At 44.2% G+C, this 17,817-nt stretch overlaps 1 long non-coding RNA gene across 1 annotated transcript; it reads left to right on the top strand.

The window, feature by feature from the left end:
• The first annotated feature begins 659 nt into the window (after positions 1-659).
• Positions 660-2,470, top strand: LOC143721124 (uncharacterized). The gene is made up of 4 exons (XR_013196682.1): positions 660-780; positions 1,975-2,022; positions 2,116-2,140; positions 2,344-2,470. It is a non-coding gene; the product is annotated as an uncharacterized LOC143721124 (long non-coding RNA).
• The last annotated feature ends 15,347 nt before the right edge of the window (positions 2,471-17,817 follow it).

Below are 17,817 nucleotides of genomic sequence, written 5' to 3'. Positions count from 1 at the left end.
AAAACTTTGGATCCTGTCCATGCGACTCCAGACTCTTCAGTGTTGCTGCCATGCTCTGAACATCCTCTACAATCCAGAACTGATCAAGTAACTTGGAAAATCTTTCATGGTCACCAATCAACAGAAATAGCCCAATATCGCCCTCCACACAAGCCCTCAAACAGCACAGAGAGAGACCCGAGGCCTCTGTATGAGAGAGGGAGAATACTAGGGAATGGATCTCTGCTTATAAGGGATGCAGTAAACACTGATGGATCATGGTATCGGTGCAGAGTGAGTGAAAAAACCTGCTATGAGGTGAAGCTGGTGATGAAAGGTGTGTTTTCAATGCAGTATTTCTAACCCTAAAATCTCAATGCAGACTCTCTGACAAATATTCACATTTATGATTTTATGTTAAACTATGCTATGTTGGGTGGAAACCTCCATTTTTTAATTTTTTTTCATAAATCATTACTATTGTTTACCCTATATGACTGTCTGTGGGTTTTGAAATTATATAACCAATTAGCTTACCACAATATTGTTAGCCACATGCAAGACAAATGCATATGTGTGTGATAAAAAAAGAACCCAATCAAACTGACTGATGTTCATCTAAGTTTATCTTTTCTCTTGTGATCACAGATGCTTCAACCCAAGCTGACAGTCCTGCAGCAGTAACAGCTAATCTGACAGCAGTAGTGATGGTCACAATAGTGTCTCTGTGTGTCCTCATATCACTGATTGTCTGTGTTATTCTTTATTTCGAAAAAGGAAAGAGCAAAAGCAACAGCCAAAGTAAGTCCACAACTGGGGTCCTGAAAAGTTGAACACTGTTGAATTGTTCTTTAACAGAATGGTTTAAATAATAGAATGGCTTGTTGGAAAGAAGAGAACCAAAACATACCTTACATTTTATGTTTATATTGTACACCCATTACAATAATTTTATACTTCACTGACCAGTTATCCAAACACAAACCTGGATCTGAGTCTTCTGAGTGCGTAAATACAATAGAAGTTGATCAGTACTTACTACTGTAAGGCCGTCTAACTCGATCCAATGGCGGTATTTGAATTAGCGGTGAAGGTCTTTGCATGTTACTGTCTTTTCTCGCGGCAAAGTATTTTTGGTTAAATGCAATACATTTTCTCATATGCATTTTCTCGTTATTTCATCTGACTCCATAAATGAAAAGGCTTTAATGTTATCTGTGCATCATTAAATGTGAGCGAATGTTTTACTATTCTTTTAAACTCTTGAATGAAAATAATGTCAAAGTCAATTAGAATAATCAAATGTCACAATTTAATATGTCAGGTAAATGTATCATTATAATTTCATAATCAATTCAAGGATAATCAATGCAAAACATCAAATGCTCTAGAACAAAGAGGAAAAAGTTTACCCGACAAGAAATGCGTGAGGCTGAGAGTCTCGCAACTCTCAGCCTCATGGGCCGATCTCAGATACAGAAAAGGCCCCGAGCTCTCGCTGCGTTTCATTATATACCCAGACCTCATTTCAAATCTAAACATCATCCACAGTGGTAAGTCACCATTTGCTAGCAGTGGAAAATTAGCATTCAGTCAAATGGTCAGAGGGTGTTAACTCAAAGACACACACTCCATTGTGGAAGATGTTTCTAAACTTCCTATGAACTTTATTACCTTTTGGTTTACTTCTTTGGGAATGAGACATTTGTACCAGTCGCACCGAGACATTTCAAATAATACCAAACATATATAAAACTTGATGATAATTATTCAGATTAAACCATTTAGATTCTTGTGTGAGTTTGGGAGACCTCTGCCAGGATGAAGAATGGGGGAGAGAAATGTAGATTAGGATGAGGGAGGTGAGACCTTTGTCTCAATAGTGCATGAGGGGGAGTTCAAATGTTAATTTCCTTTGTTTTCTCAGAGAGTGGCCCTCTCTCAAAGTCCTTCCAGTTTTTCCAGTCTTACACTACTTATATTTGTTTATTGTAGATAAATTGGACTGCTGGTCTTCTGTATCCTATTCTGAAATTTCAGGAGGTAAGTCATATTCATAGTAGGTCCTTACAAAATATGTACAATTTACTTGTATGAAGTGTATTAAATAAGTCTTTCTCTTGGTTTCTCTTGCAGGGTCCCATTCTATTCTCGACCACCTGTAAGTTACCGCAACACATGATGACTGGTGTAATTTTATAAACCACATCATAAGATATGCTGTATGTAGCCATTGTTGTAAACTTTTATCTCACTTCATAACTTGGCTGCACATATTAATGCAGTATGCACACATCTGCAAATGTGCACATGATTCAAAGAATACATTTACTTCAAATTAATTTTTGAACTATCTTCCAACAGTTGGTGTGAACAAACAGAAGCTTTTGCATGCAAATGAGTTCAGATATGATGATTTAAACAAATGACTGTTTTTTATGTTTTATTTTATTTTAAATAAGTCTTTGATAAAGTCCTAATTTAGTAATGTTGTATCTGTCGCAATTGATATTAAAGGGGAAAATCAGTTATAAATGAAAAAAAATTAAATAGTCTGTGTAATGTTTTTAATTATTATTATGATATCACATCTGAACTTTTTAGCTTTACTTTATTTTTATGGTCCCTTTAACACATTCTGTTGACTAAACGTTGCACCTACATGTCTACTAACTCTCATTAGAGTGTTAGTAGAGTATTAGTAGACTGGTAGGGTTAGGGTTAGAATAAGTTGACATGTAGTTGGAAAGTTATTATAGTAAGTAGAATGCCGGTTGAAGGACAATCAGAATAAAGAGTTAGCAGATATTAAGCAGACAGTCTACTAATACTCTAATGAGAATTAGTTGACATGTAGTTGCAAAGTTTTTTATATACTTTAGCAATCTTTTTTCTTTTCTTTTTTTTTATCATACCAGACAGACTGTTACTGTGAAATTTGTTTTGTGAGAGACATAGCATGACACAGATGACACTGATCTGATACAAGAAATAGAAATTATGATTATATGATAATGAAGACATTATTAGACATTCATAGCTGAAACTATTTTTATGTTTTTTATTGCTAATTTCATGAATGGCTTAGTATTACTATGAAAATGATTTTTCTATGCATCATTTTTTTAAACAAATAAAACAATTTAAATACAACTTTAACTGTAGGTGAATTTTATGGCCATGGACAGCTAAAAGAACTAGCTGCATTTACTCCCAATGTTGACACAATTTGCACTTTTATAAACAGACTTACGTTTATTTGTCTGTCACTGCTATATTGTTGTATTACTGTGAGAGTCTTTGGGGGCAACATGTCTGTTTTCTCAGACATAATTATACATTAATTCAAGTAACAGGGTTGACAGATTTTTTATAGGTCAGTTTGACAAGTCTTTTGCTCAAGGTTGTAAAACTACAAGGTGTTCAGTGTAATTTAATGATACTTTTATAAATATTATTTTTATTAGTTTCACTTGTAAATAAAATTAAAATTATATAAAATCAAGCTAGTGGTGATGACATTAAAATTGTGATCATTAAAGTGATGACATTTTTCCTTTTAAAAAATAAAAGTGAAAAAAAGTTACACAAGAATATATCGAAAAATATATATATATATTTCAATCATTTCTGTTCGTATTGAACAACACACATCCTCCACTGCTCCTTTGACTTGTGGTGTCCCTCAGGGTTCCATTCTTGCTCCAATTCTAATCATGAAATATTTGCTGCCCCTTTGTTCAATCTTTCATAAAATGGGATTTATTTTCATTTATATGCTGATGATGCCCAGTTTTATCTCCGTTTGCAATCTAATGATAAACATGCAATGGGAGCTCTGATTGATTGTATTCAGGAACTTAAATTATGGTTAACAAATAATTTCTTGACATTAAATGAAGACATAACTGAAGTGATTCTGTTTGGGCCTAGTGATGCTTTTAATGCCAGTATTTATGACCTTGGTTCGTCGACTGAAATGGGATCTCGCTAGAGAGCCTGTCTTCTTCGAGTACTATTGAACGAGCCAATGTAATTGGCGTGCGTGATTCGCATCACACACTCCGCCCCCGCGGCGCGGTTATAAATACGGAAGTGGATGCACGCACTAGTTGCCTTTCGCTTTGGAGCCGATCGTTTGATGTCTCTGAGAGTGCTGTTGTCTACAACGAGCGAGTGTGTCGGTGTTCTTCAGGAAGACTCTCCCAGTGCTGGTTTTCTACAGCGCGAGTGCAGCGGTGATCGCGAGCTTTGAGCTCTCAACTGCTGTTTTAACAGCAACAAATTTCTAAATGTTTGTGTGTGTTGATGGCTGGTTAGAGGGCGGAAAAGTGAGTGCTTCACTGTTTCAGTTCTCTGTTCAGTGTTGCCGCGGTCATTCCCCTGTGTGCTCCGGCACTGGTGACGGTCCTATTTTCTGAAAGAGCAACACGGGTGCGTTTGCGTCTTTTTCAAGATGTCATTCCGCCCGTGCGTTTCTGGGTGCGGTCGTTCCCTGTCTCTCTCTGATGGTCACAACTGTTGTGTCACGTGTCTGGGCTTACAGCACGCTGAGACAGCTTTTGTTGACAGCTCATGTTTTCACTGTGGGAACATGACTGTCGCAGTGTTGAGGGCGAGACTCGCCTTCGTTCGCGGAGAGCGAGTCCCCATTACCATGCCCCACCCTCGGGTGCTGTGTGGGATGGGTGACCGGAGGATAGTGTTGGATGTCCCGCCCGGTAACCATTCCCTGTGGGCTCCTCACTCCTCCCTTCCCCTGCAACCACTGGAGCCTCCTGTGTTGTCTGCTGGTCCATCTGTAATGGGTGGACCAGCGGTTTCACTCGGGGCTCCCCTGGAGGACAGGACGCCGATTGCAGCATCGGAGGGTGAGCTGACTTCTAGAGATGATGACTCGGCTGCATTGTCTCCCTCCGGGAATTCAATGTTGCCCGAGCCGGATCCAGAATTATCAGCTATGCTGAAACGGGCCGCCGAGGCTGCCGGGCTCGAGTGGAACCTCCACCGTGTCCCGTTCAGTCTCGGTTGGAATCTGGAGTTTGGTATCTTGGGGCGGGCCACGCTGGTTCTCAGCTCGCCGCCCCAGTGCCTTTCTTTCCCGAAATGCATGGAGAGCTTATCAGGTGGTGAACAGCATCTTTCTCTGCCAGAAACTGCCTGAATAGCTTTTCCCCCTCATTAACCTTGACGGAGGAACGGTGAAGGGTTGCGAGGTGTCCCTCCATTGGAGCGGTCTGTCGACACAGGTGCACCTGTGTCCGGCGGCCGCTGCCTTTTGGGGGGATCCTCGTCTCCCCCCTAAGGCCTGTAATTTTTCGTCCGTTCCGACGGGCAGAGCTTACAAAGCCTGTGGGCAAACCGTTTCCTCTTGCGTGCCATGGCGTTGCTGCAGGCTAGGGCACCCATGGCATGCACAAGGGTAATCCAGACCGTGCGCTCATAGGTGAGCACCGCACTCGTCCGACCTCACCCTCCGGGGTACGGGTGTCGTAGCGTGCGTGATCGGTCTGGCGATGTCCACCTTGGTGGTCCAGTAGCACCTTCGTTGGCTCAGCCTGGTTGGTATGGCGGATGCGGACAAGGTTCGGTTCTTGGTCTCCCCAATTTCCCAGGTTGGGCTGGTCGGCAACGCGGTGGAGAACTGCATCCAACAGTTCTCTGCCGCTCAAGTGCAGACGGAGGTCATCCGGCACATCCTGCCCCGGTGGCCAGCTGCTGCCTCCACCCGCCGCCGGTGGCAGCTCCTCCGCCTGCTGGTCGCCGTGGGCGTTCCCCGGCCGCCGCTCCTGCTGGCCCTCCGCAGCAGCCTCCACCCAGGCCTCAGCATGGAGCCGGCCGCAGTAGAGAAGCCCAGCCCGCTCCAGGCGCTGCCAAGCCAGGTGGCAAGCGACAGCTAAAGCATTCCGGACCGGGCCGCCCAGGAATGGATGAGATGCTCTTGGAGTGGCACGATCACTCCCTCCCCCCGGGTGTGGGCCGGGTGGAGCCTTTGTTTGTGTGTGTGTCTGTTCCGCCGCTGGCTCCCTAAAAAAAAAGAAAAAAAAGAAAAAAAAAGCGGAGTAAGCGGTACCCACACTTCAAAGAGAGAGCAATTTCATCTGTTCCTGGGTCCCAAGAGGGCCAGTCTGGCGGGTGTGACCCTGTATAGCCTTACACCCCTCAGCTCCCATTTGGTCGCCAGCAGGCAGCTTGGTGCGTTCGAGGACCCGGTCATCCGCCTTCTCACGCGCCCCCTGCCGCTTGTGGAGACAGTTAAGTGTTGCACAGCAGACTAACACCACTCTCTCTACTTTGCTGCCCCACCTCAGGCTCGGCTACCCCGCTCAAGTCAGTGATAGTCATCACATTAGGTGTTGAGCAGACGTGCTCCTGAAAATTCAGTGATATTCATCACACCGAGTGTTGAGCAGTGCTCCTGACTTGTGCGTGCTTATCTTATCCTGCTGGCGAAGGATTTGATATAGCCGCTCCTCCAGCCGGTACGAAGGCCAGTTGTAAACTCGTTCTTCGTGCTACTAGGTGGTGGGTCGTGACCATCTTGGCCCAAGATTGGTCTGCAGCTCCGACCTGAAAGACATGTGCTTAAAAACAGATCTCTACCTTCCGCACCGCAGGCCATCCTGTGGGTTGCGTGTAAGGGTGGAGTATCAGTACAGTGTCCTTCCTTTCGAGTGCTCCAGAGCCCTTTGGGTCTTCAAGTCAACTGGAAGAGAGTAATCTCACCCACGGGCTTAGTATCTCTTTTTCAGTTTTGGAGATGGACTCGGTCTAACACGTTTCTCCAATGAGAATGTGTTCAGCTGGTGTTTGAAGTGAGAAAGGTTCCCACTGGAAGAACTTTCAGAGGCTCCTGGGGTATATGGTAGTTGCAGCCATTGGCTTCCTCCATATGTTACCGCTTCAGCGCTAGCTTCATGATCGAGTCCCGAGGTGACCGTGGCAGAGCAGCTCACCCTGTGTGACTATAGTTCATCCCGGTCTGCTGCCAAACCCTCTTCAAAAGAGGGGCCATGCACAAAGGGCGTGTTTAAACGGGGGCCTGGGCAACCCTCGACCTCACGGGCATTCGTGCCTCGAGTTGTTGGACATTGCGACCGTTGCGCAAGCTTCCCTTGAATGTCACAACTCACCCGTCACCTCCTCCTTGGAGTCAGAAGCTTCTGAGGACGCTTTGTTCCACTCTTCCCGCTTTACTCAATCGTGCCGCCATCGAGCCTCACGACAGTTATAGCCAGGGCAGGTGGAGACTCCATCCCCTAGGTCCAGCTCAGTGAAGTTCTTCGCACTCAAGTGTTGAGCAGAAATGCTCCTGAAGCTCAGTGAGTTTATCACACTCAGGTGTTGAGCATGAATGCTCCTGAAGCTCAGTGAACTTGTCACACTCAAGTGCTGATCAGAAATGCTCCTGGTGCTCAGTGAAGTTCTTCGCACTAAAGTGTTGAGCAGAAATGCTCCTGAAGCTCAGTGAGTTTATCACACTCAGGTGTTGAGCAGGAATGCTCCTGAAGCTCAGTGAACTTGTCACACTCAAGTGCTGAGCAGAAGATGCTCCTGAAGCCCAGTGATCTTCACATGTTGTGTTGAGCAACGCTCCTGTCTTTTTGCGCCCGTCGCTTGCACCTACGTGCTAAGTCATGAGAGGAACAGGTCTTCATAGTTGCCCCTTATTGGCCCAACTAGACCTAGTTCCCATCGACAGCCTTCCCGACTTCCCCTGAAAACTCTTTCAGTGACGGGGCACGAGGGCACCCGCGTTCTTCCCCCGGATATTCCGGGCGGTCTTACATCTGAACGCGGAGGTTCAGGTGGCTATCACAGGGCATGTGATAGTTACCATCACTTCAGCGAGCACCCCCTAGAAATGGGTAGCGTGCTTACGCCTTTAGAAGTGGAACCTAGTCGTTGAGTGTGTCTTCTCTCCAGAGGAGATCCTGAAAGCTTTCGATCACTTCAATGCTCTCTTTCCTGCAAAATGGGTTGCAGTAGGCTGTTTTCCTTCACCCTCAAAATGATGTTGCCTCGTGTTTAAACGACGCTCATCGTGTTGCAGAAGTGTGCAGAAGCACGTTCTGATCGTCAGGTTCCTTAGGAGCAAGGTCTTGTAAATCCTTGTGTCCCTCTTTATCCTCTTGGGCCTTGTCCCTGGTGTGACTGCACTGCAGAGACCGCCCCTGAGCCACTGCAGGCAGTGAGTTAAAAATTCTGTTATACCAGTTCTCCTGCTCGCGTGGTCTCTACTAGAGGGTAGGGACTTGCTCGCTTTCGGTCAACGTATTGTGCCTGGAGTCTGGGCCGGCTAACTCTCACAAGCTGAGACCCCGGCTCGGATTGTGCCCAAGGTTCCTACCTCTCCCGTAATAGGAGCAGGTGGTGAGCCTGCAAGCGCTGCCCTGGAGGAGGCAGATCCAGCCCTGGCTTCTCTGTCCGTTCGCTTGGACGTGTACAGAATGCAAGCCATAGACCTCTGACGAGCTCTACAAATATCTGTTCGAATTCAGCAGAGAGGGAAGGCTGTGTAGGATTACAAATTTATTTAAATGTTTAATTTAGATTTCCAATACAATAGTATTTTATATTGAGAAAGTTTAGAAATGATGAGGCCAGGAAATCTCTGCAAACGGTAGGGGTTCCCAGCGGGATATTCCTGACTGTCTCATCTCAGTACTAGAAGGCTAGGCTTTTCCTGTTCTCGTTGTTTACCGGGTGAAGAGTCATGCTGAGCAAGTTTGAACACCTGTTATTTTATTACTGAGACCATTTGTCTCATCTCAGTACGAGAAGTCTATGCCTTTCCTGTTCTCATGCCTCAGCTCATTTACATGCTTTGTTCATCACAATGTAATCCCTCCCCCTTGAAATGTATATAAACTACATGAGACCAGGAAATCTCTGCAAACGGTAGGGGTTCCCAGCGGGATATTCCTGACTGTCCCATCTCAGTACGAGAAGGCTAGGCTTTTCCTGTTCTCGTTGTCTCAGCTCATTTACATGCTTTGTTCATCACAATGTAATCCCTCCCCCTTGAAATGTATATATGAACTCAATGTATACTGCCTTAGTTAGACTTGACTTGACTTGGGTACGAAGCAGACTATAGCAAATAAAGAATCCTGCTTAAATAAGTCTCCTGGTTTTCGCTTCTGAGTTTTTCTACACTGAAGAAGGAAGAAGTTTACAAAAGATGGTGCCCTGTGACCCGGATGGAGAAACTGAAACTCAACAAAGAATGAACTTTTGAAACTTCAAAACTCAAAGATCTCAACAAAGCTGAATAAGTCTCCAGGCTGAATTTTGAAACATCCAGCTAAACAAAGATTGCCAGACTGAATCTTTCCAGCTTCCTCCAGATTGAAAACTTGAACCAAGATTTCCAGGCGGAATCTTTCTATACAACAAAAATTTGGTGAGTTTCACTCCATTCAAAGAACCGTTGAAAAAACAGTAAAAAAAAAAAATCTGTTATTCCTCTGCGCCATCAGTGAAGAAGTTAACAAACAGATGTAGGGTTTGTTAACTAAAGTTATCCCCTAAAGTTGCTTTAGAGATGAAATGTATCCTCTGTTTTCAGGCAGGGAAGATTAACGTACATGTTAATATTGTTTTACCCTCTGCTTTGCCAGGGAAGTGATTAATCCTCTATAAAGTTAGGGAAGATTAGCATCAAGTGCTAATATATTATACCCTCTGTTTTCAGGCAGGGAAGATTAACGTACATGTTAATATTGTTTTACCCTCTGCTTTGCCAGGGAAGCGTTTTATCCTCTATAAAGTTAGGGAAGATTAACATCAAGTGCTAATATATTATACCCTCTGTTTTCAGGCAGGGAAGATTAACGTACATGTTAATATTGTTTTATCCTCTGCTTTGCCAGGGAAGTGGCAAATGTTTTTTTTCAGGCAGGGAAGATTTTAGTATAATTTGCTAGTAATTTGTGTATCCTTTGCTTTAGGCAGAGAAGGTTAGCATTAACAACAGTAATCTGTGTTATCGAGTGTAGCCTCTTTTGATCAGAGAAGATTTAGTGTTTTTGTTTGTTTTATCCTCTAAAAGTTAAGAAGGTGAAAGATCCTTTTGCATTTTTCTTTTAGGGAAGATTAGCGTAACGTACTAATAGTTTGTGATCTGTTGGTAACAAGGAAGTTTAACAATAGTTGATTTGTGTTAACAAGCGTACCCTCTGTGATCAGAGAAGTTTAGTGTTTGTTTGTGTGGTAACAAAGAAATCCACAAAATGATTAAGAAAAGTGCTAGACTAATCTCCACAACTAAAAAAGGTGGTCTTGCTACTCCTTTGTGGTCAGATAGTGAATTTAAAACACCGTTAGGAGAACAGATGGACTCCATAGTGACTGAGTCAGTTAGATTGGATTTGAGAAAGAAATTTGGTATTCACCCAGAAAAAGTATGGTCTATTGAAGAATGCAAGAAGGTGTTGGGTGCATGTATCAGAAAGAAAAACATGAAAGGCATAATCTGTTGCCATAGAGAATATAGCTTATCCATTGCACAAGAACAAACTAGGTGTATTGATAAGTTAAATGAACAAAACAAACAATTGCAGACTCAAGTGTCTTGTTTCAAGACAAAGGTGGGCCATAACAAGGCCTCAACCAAATGTGACTCAGAAGACCAACAGTCAGATGAAACTTATCCTGACTTAAAAGCATTCTTTGAAACAGATGTAGACATCCCATCAGTAATTGATAAGCCTGTAGATTCAGTAAAGGTTTGTGTTGCAAGAAGATCTCAGGGAATTGAGGGAACTGAAAGTGTTCCTCCCAACTCTACTGTTGTCCAAAACCAAACTGTTGCCAAAGCACTCGGACCTAGAGACATAGAAAGACTATCCCAAAGCTTACCTTCAGTACGCACTGATTTTTCTGAATTTAGAAGGGCATTGATCAGTAAAATGCGTCTTTACAACATGTCGTTGGCAGAATTTACACAGCAGATGTCACAAATTCTAACTAAATCTGAATTCAACAGTTTTGAGTCTGCTGTTACTTCTGAACTACAGAATGCCAGAAAAGATGAATTGAGAGAGGGAGTTCTGAAGGCATTGAAGAACATTGTTGGACCTAAAATTGACTGGTCGAAGATCACTAGTTGTTTACAGAAGAAGGGTGAAACTGTTAGTGAGTACACTCAAAGATTTTGCCAGTTAGCAGCAGCATACAGTGGTATAGCTGACACTTCAGAGAAGGTGCTAGAAGATAATGGTCCCCTAGTTCGCACATGGTTTGATGGTCTGTTGTCAGAACATAGAAAAGCATTGCCTTTCTTAGACTTAACATGGTCCACTAGAACCATACAAAACAACTTAGACAGTTTGGCTGCATGGGAAAGAGACTCTGATGTCAAGGAAAGAGTAAAAATTGCAGCAGCATCCTTTAAGGTCAACACAGAGAAGCAACAGAAACGCAAATGTCCTAAAAGAGAGGGCAGTAGTTGTTATTATTGTGGTAAACATGGACATTGGGGAAAAGAGTGTAGGAAAAACAAAAATAACTTTAAACAAGTTAACAATGTTACTCAGCTCCTACTCAGTCTGCTTGCTACTCTGAAACAGCCCCTCCCCTCATCATTAAACTGGGGCAGCTGGTTGACATGTTAACCATTTGGGCTGTGAGTGCTTTATTTCCCCACTTACTTGCAACAGAGATAAAAGACTTCTGTTTTTGTTTAATAGAACAAAAGGAAAGTGACTATCTCAGTTTTTCCTTTGGGGGACACTGGTTAAAGTAGACTCACAGCCTTAAATGTTATTTTAAAGCACAGGCCTTTCATCATTAATAGTGTTAGGTCAGACTGTAAAAGTAAAAAAAGCCCTCATGCAGTGTCCACAATAATGCCGAATATTGTCCGAATATTGTGCACGCTGCACCTGTCACGAATCCGTCCTCATGTATGATGTCTGCTATGACTGAAGTTTTGTTAGAGGATGAAGGAGAAATTACTACAGACGAGCAGGTTATGCAGTAACGTCCATCATGGAAGTGTTAGCTTCAGGACGTCTTCCAGATCATTTTTCAGCTCAAGCTGCAGAACTAGTAGCCCTAACGAGAGCATGCACGCTAGGTTCAGGATCAGTTGCTAATATCTACACAGATTCCAGATATGCTTTTGGGGTAATTCATGATTTTGGTGTCATTTGGCAAACCAGGCAGTTTCTAACTTCTGCGGGATCCCCCATTAAGCATGCTGAATTAGTGAAAGATCTAATGTTTTCCATGAAACTTCCAAAGAAATTAGCAGTGATCAAAGTGAAAGCACATCTCACAACTAATACTACGGAAGCTAAAGGTAATGCTCTTGCTGATATGGCAGCTAAACAGGCTTGTTTCTATGCAATTGTACAAGTGTGTTCAGGTAGTGCAGCACAGAAGAAAATGATGCCTCCTGAATCAATAATTGATCTGTACAAAGATGTTTCCTCCATTAGAACCAAAGTGACATGGGCCACATCAAGTGATGATGATTACAGCAGCTGCAGTATTGTGTCAGGGAAGGAAAACCTGGACTCATGTGTCACACTGTAAGGTTGTTCCTGCTCCAACAGGGATAGGATAGGTCACAAACCAGTGGGGAGCCGAGGGAAGAACCGATTGCAACAGGCGTCGGAGGCCAACCCTTCGGTGAAGAATCCCTCATAGGCGCTCCATCCATTAATCCATCCTCACCTCACTGCGTTCTTTAGGTGTCAAAGGAATTAAGAAATAGGGAAAGATGGAACGACAACAGCAGACCCAGAAAAAGTTTACAACCCTAGTTTTGAACAAATACTGCTCTACTGCTTAGCAGGCTCGGAAAAGTTTACAACCCTAGTGTTTGAACAAATACTGCTGTCCTGTCTTTTGTTTTCTTTCTTACTCTGTGCAGATACCACTGATGACATCCCGAGACCCATACGCACTGACCTCGTCATCTGCGTATGAAGCCCCAAGAAAACCTCAAGAAACAACTTGACCCACTTCCGAGCCAACTATCACAAAAGGATAAAGAAAAGAAAAAGAAAAAAATACAAAACGCAGAGACTCACAAACGAAACCTTCAGTCATCCATCAACATGATCAAGATTGTCGTACCAGTAACATCACAGACACTCTCGCTTCGCACAAGATAATGATCTTACAGAACAGAGTGGCCTTAGATTACATTCTAGCAACGCAAGGAGAAGCCTGCACCATCATCGGACCTGAGTGCTGCACCGGTTTTAATGGATCCAACAGAGAACTTGAACAAAATCCAACAAGACATTCTTGATCTTTCAGCAAAATTACACCAGATGACTGAAGATAATTCTTCATGGTTCGGAAAATTGTTAGGTAAACTGTGGATATTAATAAAGGAAATAGCAATTCTGCTGTTATTTCTTCTACTACCATACTATCTATGCGTCCACAGTATCAAGTGTTTCATGCAACAAATGACTCACGCCCCTCACAAAGAAATGACAGTTCCAAACAGAAAAGACTATTCCCTTAAGAACTTCACGGACCCTAAATTTGCATGTTTGTTTCTGTGTCAGCATGCAATTGCAGAAACAGCAACACAGAAGCCTGTGCCTGTAACAATCACAAGTTACAAGAATTAACTTTTAAGTGTCTAAATTTCTATTTTGTGAGAGTTATTTAGAACTCTCAAAGGGGGAAATGTAGGATTACAAATTTATTTAAATGTTTAATTTAGATTTCCAATACAATAGTATTTTATATTGAGAAAGTTTAGAAATGATGAGACCAGGAAATCTCTGCAAACGGTAGGGGTTCCCAGCGGGATATTCCTGACTGTCCCATCTCAGTACTAGAAGGCTAGGCTTTTCCTGTTCTCGTTGTTTACCGGGTGAAGAGTCATGCTGAGCAAGTTTGAACACCTGTTATTTTATTACTGAGACCATTTGTCTCATCTCAGTACGAGAAGTCTATGCCTTTCCTGTTCTCATGCCTCAGCTCATTTACATGCTTTGTTCATCACAATGTAATCCCTCCCCCTTGAAATGTATATAAACTACATGAGACCAGGAAATCTCTGCAAACGGTAGGGGTTCCCAGCGGGATATTCCTGACTGTCCCATCTCAGTACGAGAAGGCTAGGCTTTTCCTGTTCTCGTTGTCTCAGCTCATTTACATGCTTTGTTCATCACAATGTAATCCCTCCCCCTTGAAATGTATATATGAACTCAATGTATACTACCTTAGTTAGACTTGACTTGACTTGGGTACGAAGCAGACTATAGCAAATAAAGAATCCTGCTGAAATAAGTCTCCTGGTTTCCGCTTCTGAGTTTTTCTACACTGAAGAAGGAAGAAGTTTACAACAGCTGTTTCCATGCAAAGTTGCACTAAGTGCTTGCTTCATTTCGGTAAAAATCCGAGATGCAACATGTCCACTTAGGTGTTGAGCTCCTCTATGATGAGTGTAAAGTGCTCCGCCTGGGCGTTGACGATATGCTTTGCTAAACAGATTCTAGAGTTGGGGGCTGAACGACACCTAGTTGAACCGCTGCTTCCCGTGGGCTCCCTTCTCATGAAGCCAGTTTCACCGTGAGCCCGGTTCAAGTGTCGGCTTGCAGCGCCGTTCCCCTCCTATGGACTGGATACGTGCGCCTTCTACTCCAGTTGAGTTCCCTTAAAATTGAACCCTGTTGAGTTCCTCCACAGCCCTCCGACGTTGGACGTGCGGAACGTCTGGTGTTAGGCCTACCACTCATAAGCAGTGTGGAACCTGTGTTAGGCTGGGTCCATATGTTGCGGTCCCAACGGCGACCCCATATGTGTATTCTTCCACGATACGGCTCCCTGCGGCGAGCCCGTGTCTTCCCTCGGCAGAGTCTCTCTGCCGTCACTGTCCGGTGTGTCTCCCCCGTCTTAGGCTGGAGCCACCCCAGTGACATTCCATATGTTAGACTGCCCGGTTTCCGCCCAGTTCATATGTGTATTCTCCACGTTACCTCCCTCTGGGTTGGATGTGGCTTCCGCAGTGTCCCTTCCTTCCAATGTACGGGGAACGCTTTCCCAGTGGTCCTGTAGGAACAGCAGTGACTTCCCTGGCCTAAGCCCTGTCCTTCCCCGCCTTAAGTTTGCGGGGGCATAAGGAGGCTTTTGTTTAGGCACTGGAAGGTGGCAGCGTTAGTGGCGTGTTCAAAGGGTGATCCCATTTCAGTCGACGTCGACTACGTCTGACGTTATCGACTGAAAGGAAACGTCCTGGTTGCGTATGCAACCCACCGTTCCCTGAAGGAGGGAACGGAGGACGTAGTCCCCTTGCCACTACCGCTGAACCACCGCTGACCCCGGGTTACTCTCGGCTCCTCAGCGAAAAAGCAAATAGTGCGTGCATCCACTTCCGTATTTATACCCGCGCCGCGGGGGGGGAGTGTGTGATGCGAATCACGCACGCCAATTACATTGGCTCGTTCAATAGTACTCGAAGAAGACAGGCTCTCTAGCGAGATCCCATTTCAGTCGACGTCGACTACGTCCTCCGTTTCATCATTTCTCGCTTAGACTATTGTAATTCGCTCTATTATGGGATTAATTATTCATCTATGGAGCGATTAAAAATGGTCTAAAATGCAGCGGCCAGGCTTCTGACTAGCTCATGTAAGTTTCAGCACATCACTCCTGTTTTGATCTCCTTGAAAGGGTTGTGTAGCATATATAAGTGCTGCAAATATAAATAAATTAGTGGACCAGTATCAGAAGATCTTAGTTTGGCTCAGGGAGGAAATGGTAGAGTTCAATGATACACAAGAGTCAGGACTGCAGTGCAATAGTGAATTGTATTACATATAAGACAACAAGTATTTACAATATTTACACGTGCACATAGGAGGTATTCAGTTCAAAGTTATTAATGATGAGCATACAACAATTTCAGAATTCACTCAATCATAAAAAGGTGCTTGAAACCGCTGAGGTTCACAACACACAACCGCGAGACGGACAGAGTCCAAAGAGTCCAGGATGGAACAGTTCATAAGATCAGTAACAATATATAGATGTCTAAAGTGTCCAAAGGTGTGTGAAAATGTCTCTGAGGGTGTGTGAGCAGGTGTAGCAAAGTCAGCAGCTGCAGCACCTCCTACCACACCGGGAGATGCATGCACTCCGATGCATCAGGGTTGGGCCTAGTGGCTCGCCATCAATGCACAGAACCTGGCCAGTTCCCACATCATTAAGTCACTCAACAGCAGTCATTTGCAACGGTAGAGGCAATCTGCAGCAGCTCAACACACAGCTCGCGCACACACATACCAAAACAACAGCGCGCGGCCGTATTTAAAGGAAATGACGCAACACTCCATCTCAAGTCTCGCGATACTTCACGAAGTCTCGCGACAACGTGAACACAAAAAGGGAGCCGCGAATAAGGAGAATATAAGGAGAATAAGGCAAAACCCATCTGGGTTACACCCTCCCCCCTTAAATCATGCACGTCCCGTTGCATAAAACTATAGAAGCAACTATTACAGCTTAGGGACAGAGTCTGCTGCAGCGGCGTGACTAAGGGCCTCTGTATAAACATTAGACAAGCTATGAAAAAGAGTTTGAACGACTGAAATTAATGGGTTGCCCAATACTGCATATTGAAGGCGTTGAAGGGGTTGACGCTGCCGCCCTGAACGTCTGGGTACTACATCAGATCCCAATGTATCACTGGGGACAGTAACAGAACTATGAACAATAGGACCCACAGATGACTCAGATTGGACTGGCTCACAAGCTTCAACCTCAGGCTCCAGAAGCACTTCAGCTTCAGGCACATTGATAGTTATTTCTTCCACAGGAAATTCCAATTCTCCTCCCACAGGTAGCTCCATCTCTCCCGTAACATGTTCGGTTATCGGTTCTGGTAGAGGGTTTCTAGGTTCTTTGATTCTTTGAGTTTCTATCTCGCATCTGGACATGGATGAATCTTCACCAGTGGTTGGCCAGGACTCTTCAACTTGAGGTAAGTGGTCTTCAAATGAAGTTGCAATTGAAGGTCTTAGTGCAGGGCTTTGTGGAAAAGATGGAACAGAATCAGCGTCACTTGGGGCTGTCGGCAATGTCGACCCCTCAATGTTACCGATCGTTGGTTCATGTTCACATCCACTCGCTCTTTCCACACTGAACTTCATTGGGAACTGAGGAAAACTCCCAAGGACAGCATCCTCTGTATCCTCATCCTCAAAAACATCAACTTGGTCAGTGCAGTTGTGACTCTTGTTGCGAGTATGGGGTTTTTGAGCAGGAAAATCTTCTGGAAAATCCTCTGTAGCAGAAGCCGATAGGAAGCCACAGGGTAAGAGCAGATCACGGTGGAGTGTGCGATTAGGGCCCCCCCTGGTCTCTGGTCTCACAACGTAAACTGGAAGATCCCCGGCACGTTTCACAACCACGTACACCTCTTGTTCCCACTTGTCTTCGAGCTTGTGTTTCCCTCGGATTCTGACATTCCGAACCAGTACTCGGTCACCAACATCCAAGCTTGCAGGTTTTACACGTTGATCAAACCGTCTTTTGTTCCTTTTAGCTGACTTCTGAGCGTTCTGGCACGTAAGTTTATAGCTCTCCTCGAGACGTGATCTTAAGTCCTTCACATACTGAGAGTGCGAAGGAGAGGAAGAGCCACGGACTGGCAACCCAAAAGCTAAGTCAACCGGAAGCCGTGGTGATCGACCAAACAGGAGTTCATAAGGTGTGAACCCCGTTACTTCATTCCGCGTGCAATTATACGCATGGACAAGAGGTTTAACGTACTCCCTCCACTTAGCCTTCTGCTTGCTCTCAAGAGTTCCCAGCATGTTTAACAACGTCCGGTTAAAGCGCTCGACAGGGTTACCCCTGGGA

Source organism: Siphateles boraxobius, unplaced genomic scaffold (assembly GCF_051911475.1).
Source record: "Siphateles boraxobius isolate OS27281-9 unplaced genomic scaffold, OSU_SipBor_1 12, whole genome shotgun sequence".
Classification (NCBI taxonomy): Eukaryota; Metazoa; Chordata; class Actinopteri; order Cypriniformes; family Leuciscidae; genus Siphateles; species Siphateles boraxobius.
The sequence above is the reverse complement of the archived record's forward strand: the minus strand, read 5'-3'. Positions and strand labels throughout refer to the sequence as shown.